General features: G+C 42.6%; 2 non-coding genes across 2 annotated transcripts; one reads left to right on the top strand and one right to left on the bottom strand.

Moving 5' to 3' along the window:
* Positions 1-733: 733 nt before the first annotated feature.
* On the top strand, positions 734-852 carry LOC138244246 (5S ribosomal RNA). Its single transcript, XR_011192859.1, has one exon. It is a non-coding gene; the product is annotated as a 5S ribosomal RNA (ribosomal RNA).
* A 609-nt stretch (positions 853-1,461) lies between these two features.
* LOC138243543 (U1 spliceosomal RNA) lies at positions 1,462-1,626 on the bottom strand. The gene has a single exon (XR_011192198.1). It is a non-coding gene; the product is annotated as a U1 spliceosomal RNA (small nuclear RNA).
* Between the last annotated feature and the right edge of the window lie 10,225 nt (positions 1,627-11,851).

Below are 11,851 nucleotides of genomic sequence, written 5' to 3'. Positions count from 1 at the left end.
GGTCTGTGTGGCTTTCTTATGCCCCAGCATCCTGATGGCGACACTCTGCTGCACGAACAGCCGCCGTCCTTCGGGGGACGTGTAAAACCGAAGTCCCGACCCTCTTTGGCCATTAAGAAATCCCAGGGCGTCTCTCAAAAAGAGACTCCGGGGTGTCTCTCTGGTGTTAGTGTTCCCCTTTACCAATCAGTCGGGGTCTCCTCCTAATCCCCGTCTCATATGTAACAATCAATGACGAGGCCCCCCTGTCCCGCGATATTGTATTTGTCTCCTGGCCGCTGGCTGGCGCCATGAGATTTAGTACTCGCGCAAGAGACCGGGGGCAGAGCGTGAATGTGGTCCCCCGCCCCCCACAAAGTGTGTGCTCCAGGTTCCCTCTCGGGGCTCTGCAATACAGCGGAAAGGCAGCGAGAAGGAGCCTCTTGCTCTGAGGCCACAAGAGTGCTGAAATAAACACGTGACAGCCCAGAAATGTTTTGAGTGCTGTGCACTGGAGGTTTTTGTCTTGTGAAGACTTGCCTTGTGCTCCTCCGAGCAGTTTCTTTGTTCTCCTCCAGTGCGGGACAAGCCAACACAAGGGAGCACATTCGCCAACATCCAGGTATGCAATGCGATTTGGAAAGAGGCTCCTTTCTAAAGAGTTGCACACGAACGATACTTCAGTCCCGCTCGGGGGGGCACAGAGCCCCAGCCACACACAGCTTCAAGTAGCGAGTTAGGCACCAAGACTTTCGCTTGCGGCCACACCACCCTGAATGTGCCTGATCTTGTCTGATCTCAGAAGCTAAGCAGGGTTGGGCCTGGTTAGTACTTGGATGGGAGACTTCCTGGGAATACCAGGTGCTGCAAGCTTTTGCTCTCTCGGCCAGCAGGGGTCGCCGTTGGTGCCGTAGGCTTTGGGAGGAAAACCTGGAGGATGGAAAGGTGATCTATAGCCTCATCTCTAGAGATGTTTTGTTGCTATGGCATGTGTGTGACCCATATAAAAAAAAAACCCGTTTGTAAAACGAATATCGAAGCTGCCTCTAAATCTGCAAATGAAGATGAGTCGATAAACCACTTGTTTTTCATATAACTATACATATATTCATTTATTACTGATTTCATTCATTGAGCACAGATACAATAGAGGTACAGCCATTCACTGTTTGACATGTCTGCACTGGTACAGAACCTAGCAATCAGAAAACGGGTGAAACTGTCTTGAGAATTAGCATACAGTACCGAGGCCCCCATGACCAAATAAATTGGCCTTAATAATGCAGACTACAGCAAAACGACTGACTTTGAAAAGGGAATGAATGTCCGGAAGGAGTAGTGTAACCAGCTTGAAATGCTTCTCCGGACCTCTAACTAAAAGAAACCGGGAACCAGCAGTGGCATCGACTCCTTTCGAACTGGGATCCTATCGCAGCACGTGGTGTCGTAACTCTTCCGTATCTGATATTGGACCAAGCACATCAGGGGAGAGCGCGAACGCAGTCCCCCACTACCAGAAATTATGCAGTCGAGATTCCCACATTTGGGGAATTCGCAGGGGTCAGCACAGCCGGAGTGCAATGGCCGAGCCTCGCCCTGGGTGAATCGATTTTTTAAGAACTTTATTTTCTTTTCACAAAAAAATACAGGACATCACAAATTAGAAAGCTTTACATTAATATACATACTTAAAACAGTATATATGATCACATCTCATTACATTTTGACACGGTACCAGTTACATAGCAACAATTTCTTTTTTTCTGGTGTAAATCACATTCTTTACTTAAACATGATAATGTTTTTCACAGTTTCTTGAGATATTGACCTATGCTCTCTATTTCCCACAGATTTTCTGCTTCCTCCCTCCTGTAACGGACGTCCGAAGGGACAAACCGTGGGGAGCAGGAGAGCGGAAAAAGACCCATATGCGTAGCGGCGAGACGGGAAAAAGGCCCGGGCTCATTAGTGCAAAGAGTCCAGGAATGCCGTATAGAAACCTATGCCCTCAGGGAGCGGACGTGGGGCGCCCTGGTGCTAGGCGGGTCTCAGGACATCCGAACCTCAATGCTGAGCGAGGACAGAGTGCAAAACCCGGAAATATATAGCCCAAGGGAAAGAGAGGTACAGGAAGGACAGCAGACCTGAAACTAGGGACAGGACAGAGAAGGAGCGCCCTCTGGCTGCAGAGGGCGTGACACCTCCTTTCTCTCCACAGATCTCTGAGGTAATAGTTCTCTCGGGTGATGAACAGGGCCAGGCTACCTGCTGCCTTGACTGGGACCTAGATGCCTTTGAACAGCCCCATGTTCCTCACTCTCCACAGGGCGTCTTTCCCACTGTTCACCACAGCCCAGATCCTGTCAAACACTTCAGGAGGAAGTTTGACAGGAGAGATGCCGTTGTAGCGGCAATGCTTGTTATTAAGACAGAATTAAGTGGTGGTATGCTGTCCTAAATGAGGCCCCATCTCACCCTCCATCTCTGTGGTGCAGCCACAGAGAAAGTATTCATGCAGGCTGATTTAAGATGTTTTCTTTTGATAAGGGACAGCTCCCAGATGGGGATGCACTTAGCTAAGCCTGGCTATCATGATCAATGGTCATCCATTGGCGCCTATCAGTCTAGGGAGTGCCAAATGGACATCTGGACTACATTCCTAAGTGTCAAGAGTAAGTGACTCATATCTCACCTAGATCAACCAATCAGGGACTGGCAGGGCGTGGTAATACCATGTGGGTCTCAAATGCCCGCCAAACTCTCAACCAATCAGCACACATCTGTGTCTTGGTCAAAAAGGGAGCGCAAGCTCAGATCGGGGCTCTCCTTTGCCATTTTCGCGCATCCTCAGAGACAATCGTGTGACAACCGCTGTTGTCTGCAAAGGGACTTGGACTTTGTTCTAAGCACAAGGCCGAGGATCCCGTACGTACTCAGAATTCTACCAACGTGAATGCTCCACTTGATCAACGGCAGCCTACAGTTGGAACCTCATCGACAACCTGAATAGCTTATTCAGAAGCAGCGCTGGACCGGGAACGAACCAGCTTCTTCCCAGGCAAAAGAGTGACTTGTGAGGACTCGCAGTCACACTCTGTGCATAGAGACTTTCTACTAGCCAGCTGGACTGCTGGTAGATCTCCTCGGAGCAACGACTGCCCTGCGTGCCGCAGTCAGATTCCTCCGCCCGTCCTACTCCGAGCTGTACCTCAACTGGTTGGCCGGTAGCCAGAGGACGCCGGGACAACGCCCATTGGACAACCGCTGGAACAGAGGCTGCAACAGAGCCTGTCAGCTGGTTTGGTGTTCGTGCCGGGAGATTCCAAATCCATACACAGTGGATAAGTAAACCCCATGTTCTACATTGTGTCTCGAGAATTCAATTGTACCTCAACACAAGTTGTTATCAATTTAATTCATGAGTAATGTATTTACTTCTGAGTTTAGAGTAACAGTGGGTAATAACACTGATTAGCGATTTGGTAACCGAACAATATATATTGACATATATTCTCTGTTGTGTATCTCCTTGTGTTGGCATCTCTTCGAGATTATATACCTTGTATATTGATAACCCTCACAGTAAGGTCTGCCGCTCGTATCCAGGCAGACTGGTATATGTTTGGTGCACAATTTATATGAATAAATGTATCTCGTGTATTGAACCCGTGTGTGTGTGTTGTTAGGTGTTCTGACGATTGATTTTCTAAAAGCCACAACGAACAACCTCGTGATTACTGCTACAATTAATAATTGTCTAAGTAAACCCATCAAACCTCTACAACCACGATACACCACCATAAACTATATTAATTTAGGAACATAAACATATAGTGTAAACTATATATGGCTGGTATTGGTAGTTTAAAGAAAAAATACACACCAGTATTCCACTTTCTTCCTAAACATTTTAAGCATCAAAGTCTTACATGTAGTAAGATTTTACCACGTTTCGGAAACGTTTTTACATGCTCCTTCTGACCATCTTAAGTTTATATACTTTGTGAAAAGTCATAAGATATTAACATTTTCTGTGAATGTGCTCGTTATCGGAGTAAACAAAAGCATACTTTTAGAATTTGATTAATAGGGAATATAATATGGAATCACGTACCTAAAGAAATTAATAACAATATAATTATTTTTATGTACTGTAGCTCAAATAGTAGTATAATACACTTTCTATAGATACATGTGCTTCTACGCAACGCAGAAGCACATCCACAAGTAACATTACCTAGCTAAGAGAGGACATTGGCTAGCCAATATGATAAATACAGTGGAAAAAAGCAATAGGGAAAATAAGACCTGCTGATCTGTTATACATACCAGGAAGAGAACAGAATATGATTTTTTTCTGTTCAAAACGTGTGCTGTCTGTATGAAATTCATGTATTTTAAACGTTTAATTAAGAAGAAAAAAACTTACAGAAAGATACTAAGCTGATCACGAGATAGGAAGATCACCCGTTTTTCGCGCATAAAAAGTGGCTATTAACTGGGTGAACTGTTATTAACTGGAGTCAACTGGGTGAAAACACATAATATGAACATGAAACAAAACAAAAAATAAAAATAAGATACAATCTACAGACATTAAAACCGGTGTCATGGAAATATAGCTATCAAGGAAGCCACAAGAGAGAGTTCTCACCTGAGTAAGGTCTTTATTTCAAGATTGGGAGCAACCAGAGACTCAATTTGTTACAAGCAGTATAGGGTTTTCATAAGACGTTGCGCTGTAAAAAAGCTCAGCGCTTTGTCCCTTCTAAAACTTCCACTTTCCCTAAGAGAAAACAGATTACATCAAAAAGCGAAAGAAGAAGCACTAGATATGTTATTCAAAGCTTATCAGTTACTTTCAGCTAATTCTAACGACCCAGACAGCATATATTGTTTTGGTACATTGTCTTCTAAAGTAACCTAAACAGTGTACTTTGTTGACGCACTGTTTTCTAAAATTCTGCACGTACTGTAGCACAGCAATTACATCCTTGAAATATATTATCTAAAAGCCCCAATATATTTCTTTGCAAAGCTCTCTACATTTTAAGAATCAATTTACAGGGATGGGCCTGGTTAGTACTTGGATGGGAGACCGCCTGGGAATACCAGGTGCTGTAAGCTTTTAAGCGCAGGAGGCGCCCTATCCCCGCTCGCTCGCTCATTCCCCTGTTCACACGCGCAGTGCGGCTTGTCCGTCTGTTTATTTGTCAGCTTTGGCAAGACACGGGTGCTTGTGTATTAGCGTGAGCGTTTTTTATTCTGATCATGAACAGTTTTACAAGTCCGCAAAGGATCGAGGAAAGGTTTATCGCCAGCTGAAAAGAGACACAGCGCTTCAGCTGTGGAGACTTGTTCGGCTGGCGTTCGGAGAGTCGCGTTTTTCAGAATTGTATTGAGATCGTTTTCCACAGAGCTCAGATGTCAAAGCACAGCAGCAGCTCTCCACAGCGATCCTCTATAGCGCCCTTTCTCCCGCAGCTCCGTCCTCATTGGAAGGAAGCAAGAGTGAAAGGCTGAAGTGAAATACAGATGCAGCCATTCAAAATGAGCGTTAAAAACCCGCGGTTCAGTAACCAACCCGCAGGGCACCGTAGGGCACCGCGGTAAGTGATTGGCTGGCCAAAATGACCGACAGGGGCACTCATGGTGCATTGGTTGGTAGTGAAAAGATTTAATCATTTAATGTCATTACTGTGCACGTTTCAATCCGCTTAGTTTTGAATATTTATATGGAATTTTACCACTAAAGGGAAATTTTAGTAGCTGAGCATAAAAAGAAGAGGAGCATAACGCATCTGAAGGTCATAAACGATATTAATTTAGGAACATAAATGTTACTGTATGTACATAAACTGTACTGTGTATGGCTGGTCTTGATAGTTTAAAGAAAAAATACACACCAGTCTTCCATTTCTCCCTAAACATTTTAAGCATGAAAGTTTTATGAAACGGTACCCAAATATGTGATTGCTGTATAGAATTAATTTTAATTTTTAAAAATTAAATTACCACGAAAATCTTCCGCCTGAGAACAGTCACCCGTTGCTACCCAACGCAGAAACACAGCCACTAACTAGGAAAGAGAAGACATTAGCTAGCCAATATGATAAAGAAATAAATGATTATTTTGTTTATTTCTTTTGCACATTTATTTGAACATTTCCATCAATTGTACAAGCACTTGGAAACTGTCCAATCCCTAGTTCATCAAGCATTTACCGGTCTGGCGCCTGTCTGTGTCTTCTAGGATATAATGCCAACGAACTCTTGTTTTTATGTCCACTATAACTACGCTGGGCAAACGTTCCAAGGTCAAATTCTTCCAGCACGGGGGTACCTTTAAAGCGGAGATGACGGCACCGAAATTTTTTGGCGCGCCTTCTAATTCAAACGGAATTAAAAACTATACATCCCAGTTACCATGGTGGTGCTTGTGATCATTGCGTTTAACCAACGAAACAGGGCGAAAATCAGTCACATGACTTTGGGGCAGAGTTTCGAAAGCTTAACCTATCAGCAACAAAGCGAAATTTACACGATAGGCTACCTCAAACTGTCAGTTACACGACTGTGTATGTCGCTTAAGCCACTCCTATTTGGCATTTTAGTTATGGAGGCGAGAAGACGCCCCCCCCCCCCTCTCTGGGTGTCTGATTTGCCGCCATCTTTAACTGTTCGGTGTCCGAATCGGAGTAGCTACGCGTAGGAAATAAAGTTAATCCCAACTACAAAACATATATTTTTGTGGTAAGAGGGCGCAAAACATCAGTATTTTCTGCTATTAATTACTGTACGATTTATAGTTGAAATCTGAGCCTAGATATAAAGTTAGATATAAAGTTAAAATCTCGACAAAGCAATGTAGGAAATACAGAGAAAATAAATCCTTTCTGACATCTAAAATCAGTTTCGATCAAGGTCTCTAAAACGAACAAGAAAAAGAGGATTTTCGGAGGGCAATTACGCTGTGTTTATATAGAATAACCGATTTATGAGCAATCTAATTTCTTGTTCGTTTAAAACAGTGAAATGTCAGCTGCAAAAGATCGCACCAGAAACAGCACTCTCTCTGCCTGTCATAGACATTCAGGAAAGGCTGAATGAAGTCATGTCAAGTACAATAATTCGGTGATCAATAATAACAGTTGTAGGACAGTATATAAGGAGGATAAGGATTTTGAAGTTGACTCGAAATCTGATAGGTAACCAGTGCAAGGACTTGAAAACAGGTATAATGCATCCCTGATAGGATTCTTGCTGTCATATTCTGAACATATTGAAGATTGCTCAGTGTGGATTTAATTTCCCCAGTGAACAGGATGTGCATTTATTAATTCTAGAAAAAAAGCCTTTCTTGATTTCTCTAGTTCTTAGTTTCTCTAGTTCCCTTTAAAATAAACTATTATTCCACAATGCAGAGTATTACATGGCCAGTATTTACACATGATATTTGTGATTTAAAGAAATTAACACAAGCAGCTTTTGGAGATATAAGTGTTGGCTGAGTTATTGCAGGATAAAAGACTAGAGATGTTGGCAAGAAGAAGATAATTTGGGGAAAGCTGAGGAATACACTTATAACAAGAACACTTCCTAATGGGGTTAGGCATACTTTTGATGAAGATGATTAAGTTAACAGACTATATGTTTACATAGATACTGAAATAAGGACTGTATTTTAGATTATGTGTAGTTGCTGGCATTGAACTGTGTGTTGGATGCACATGAATTGAAGGAATGGGCAAACATAGCTGATGCGGATCCACAGAGCCAGCATATTAAGATGTTTATAATTAGAGGCAATTTGTTTAAATAACTAGGTATGGATACTGATGTGCAAGAGAGGTGGAAAGGCTGTTTCCTTAAGCCAGCACTATAAAATGTTTTATTCTCAGTGAGATGCTGCCATTTCATAGTGGGTTTCTAACACTGTGTATGGTTCCATCCACACAGTGCCTTTACTTCCATTTCTAATCTCTTTATCCAGTACAGAGGATTTGGAGCCTATCCCAGTAAGGAACGGACACAAGGCAAAATACACCCTGGACATAGCGCCAGTCCATCACAGGACAGACAGACACAAACACACACACACCAGGGCCAGTTTTCCCATAAACCAATTAACTTACCAGTATGTTTTGGAGTGCGAGAGGGAGTCATATCACACATATGGAGAAAAACCATGTAACCCAGAGAGAACATGTAAACCCCACACACACAGGATGGCAGGAATTGAACCTAGGACCCCAGTGCTGCAAGATAGCAATGCTAACCACTTTGCCACCATTATAAATGGATGGATATCTTAGTTATCTTTCTAGTTCACAGGTTTGCATGCATAATTTAATTTTGAAAGCCACTGAGACATCAGGTACTACTGTTGTATTTATGAAAAAGAAACAAAACAAAAAACATACTAACAACTGTGCCATCCTACTCCTTAGTTAATACATTTTATTATTCATAAACAGTTAACATTGTTAGCAAAATATTTTGAATTATATTTAACCCTATTTTTTCTTTAAGTTTGTATTTAACATATTATATGATAGTCAGACTTAATGTATATTTGAACAATGAAAATATATTTTCACCAAGGGGTGCGGAACTATTTACATGGAAAACGGGCGATCTCCCCAGACTGTCCGCCCGTTTCACTGTTACCTGGATACCTCTTTATTTAGAACTCACTAACACTGATTTTTAGTTTAGAAGGATTCAAGTAGGGTTTTAGATGAAAGACAGCGACCTTAATCAAGCCCAAATCATAATTGAACCCATTCAGAGCCTACATTACATTTTAGCGTTTCATTCTGAGCAGAAGACCCTCACACCTGAAGAAGGCTTGCGTTTTCTCTCTTCTCTTTTAAGCATGTGTACAATGTGTAATACAATTACAATGTGTAATTACAATGCTGTAATACAATTTGAATCGTATGAGGGTGTATTATTAGGGGGAGGTGTCTTTCGCTGGAAATCTCGCCTGCTTCTACTTTACGAGTACAACCCCCTCTCTGCCGGAGTGCTGGTTGTGACGAATTAAACCGGTTTCACAGGTTTCAATCACAGACCATGTGACATGGGAGTCAGGAAACTAACACACAGCGCCACCGGATTTGATAACGCTATAAAAACGTTATAAAATAATATGACTAGGCACAGAACAAGTTTACAGCACAGTACAATAATAAATGCTGACCATGACTTTAGAAGCATAAATTGCCTTACACTCAATTTAAACACAAGCTGTCTTTAGCCCTCTAAGCTGGTTCATACAGAACTGTAGAGATCCAGGCTCAGAACACACAGCTTCATTAGTGAATACATATGCAGGACAACTAGAGAAGACGTTTTACAGAGGATGGATTTTTAGAAACATCCCATCAGTGACATCACTGAAGTCAACTCCTAGGTACTGTAACTGTCGTGTGGATAGTTTCACAAGAATCAGACAAAGGTTTAAGCATCGCTTGTTCTAGATAAAACTGCAAAAAAAACAACAACAACCCATAATGTACTTCTTTGCGGCTCTGTTTGCCCAAATCATATATTCACAACGTGAAATTTAGAAAATAATATTACGTAACCAAAATCCGCAATATGGAAACAGAACCTGTGTAATTGTTGATAGATGATGTACTCGTAACATTTTTACAAGACAAACTACAACATTTAAAAAATGACTTGTATGTACTTGATATCTCTAATCAATCCACGGCGACATTGTTAAAGCAGAGTCCCAGTAAAACGAAACTTAAACGCCCTGCGCATACCGTTTCGCGCTTCTTATTAGTTGCTCAAAAGTAATTTGACCGTATGAAATGCATAATATAAACCTAGAAACATATACGTGAGCAGTATTTACGTACTGTAGTATCGGTGTTAAGACATACCTCTCAAATACTGTAAATCAAGTTAAAAATATCTCAAGACCGATTCTGGTCATAATGAAACCATTGTTTCGTGTATGCTTTCTTTAAAGTACCGAGACCAGCCATATACTGTATGTTTATGTTCCAAAATTAATATAGTTTATGGCCTTCACACGCGTTGCAGTATGCTCCTATTCTTTTTATGCTCAGCTACTAAGATTTCCCTTCAGTGGTAAAATTAGATATGAATATTCAATACTTAAACGGGCACAGTTAAGACATTAAATATACATATACATACTGTATACAGTACAGTTTTCATACAGTAATATGTTTATGTTCCTAAATCAATCTCTTTTATGAGCATGTGAAAGGCATGGTGAATCGATTCTCAAAAATTACTGTACTTTGCATAATTGGAAACAAATGCGTGATTGCGAAATGCTGTGGTGTTACTTTTACAAAGACGGTCAATGAAAAAAAGAATGTTGACCAGGGCAATACTTTGAGTTTACACTTACAGCTTGTCCAAGGTCATTCATTATTAATACTATTAGTAATATCTTCGTTAAAGACTTTGATGGCGACAGCTCAAACATGAGAGGTTGAGCTTTATTAGCTCCACCTTGAAGAAATTCCGGATACTATTATTTTGCTTGTCATATTATAGGAGAATTTACGGTAACTAGCGGTATTTAGCGGTAACTCGCGGTATTTACCGGTAACTTGCGGTAGACTGCGTACAGCGTACCGGAAAATAATGCGGTATCGCCCACGCATTTTGAATGGCTGCATCTGTATGTCCCCCAGCTCTGAGCCCATTGGGCCTGCTGGTGTGACCAGAGCTGCAGCGTCGCCATGCTGGTGGGGGTCAGTTCGGCTTTTCTGTTGGAATGAACAGGGGGGTTACATGATGGTGCTGTCTGTGGTCTGGCTGTCCTGCTGGTCTGGATGAGGGGTGCGTAGTGTGGTGCAGGTTCTTGTCCCATCCTGCTCTTGGTCCAGGTTGGAGGGCTGCACCGATTCTGAGTCTTGTTAGCTGGTATGGATGGGTTTGGGGGTGTTGATACCAGAGTGGTCCGGGGGGGGGGGTGCAGGTGTCTCGGGGGCATTCTTGTTTTTCTGTGAGTTCAGGTTGATTCTGTTGGTTTTGCCACGAATCTCCCTCACGCAGGCAAGCTCTCCCCGTACCAAACGTGCACGTGTCAATCAGTCCTCTGCTTAAACCCTCATCTGCCCCCCGGTCATTGCTCACGATTGAGATTCTCTCCCGGAGCTTACGTACTAACTACACCTTTGCCTTACTACGACTTCTCCCCTGGACCTCGACCCCGCTTTTCCGACTACCGCTTTAGCCACTCGATTTTGTACCTTCGCCTGTTTTACGCTTTCTCGGATCCTGACCCCAGCCTGTCTCTTCGTTTACGCCTCTGCCTTCTGAATCCACACCGACGCAACTTCTACGCCTTCCCGGACTCCGACCCCTGCCAGTCCCTCGACTACACTTTCGCCTGTCGATTCTGTGCCTACGCCTGTGCTACGTGTGGAAGACCGAGTCAAAAGGTCAGGACAGTGACTATGCGTGGGAAAGGTTTTCTGTTCACACCTAAGACCACTGTCTTAGGTGCAAACTAAAGCCTGTGATTCCTCACACCCATTCAACCAGAGAAAATTGAAACAGATTGTAGGATGCCAAATGGCACCCCCCTGTCCTGTTTGTTTGACTTCTGACACTGCCCCTTTCCCTGTATGTTCCTTTGATATGTTAAAGTATTGCCTACTTTTAATGTATAAAAAAGGAAAGTATAACTTCAGTCCAGTGAACATGTCTTGAGTGCTAGGGGAAACCCTTTCTCTGTGATATGCTCCCCTTCAGCTGATTGTATTAAAGATCTCTGTTGACAATCTCCCAACCTGAATGAAGACTGAGTTTTCTTCGACATACGCCTTCCCGGACTCGGACCCCTGCCTGTTTACTCCGACTACGCCTGCGT

This window comes from Lepisosteus oculatus, chromosome 14 (assembly GCF_040954835.1).
Source record: "Lepisosteus oculatus isolate fLepOcu1 chromosome 14, fLepOcu1.hap2, whole genome shotgun sequence".
NCBI lineage: Eukaryota > Metazoa > Chordata > Actinopteri > Semionotiformes > Lepisosteidae > Lepisosteus > Lepisosteus oculatus.
This window is presented reverse-complemented; position numbering and strand designations above follow the sequence as displayed.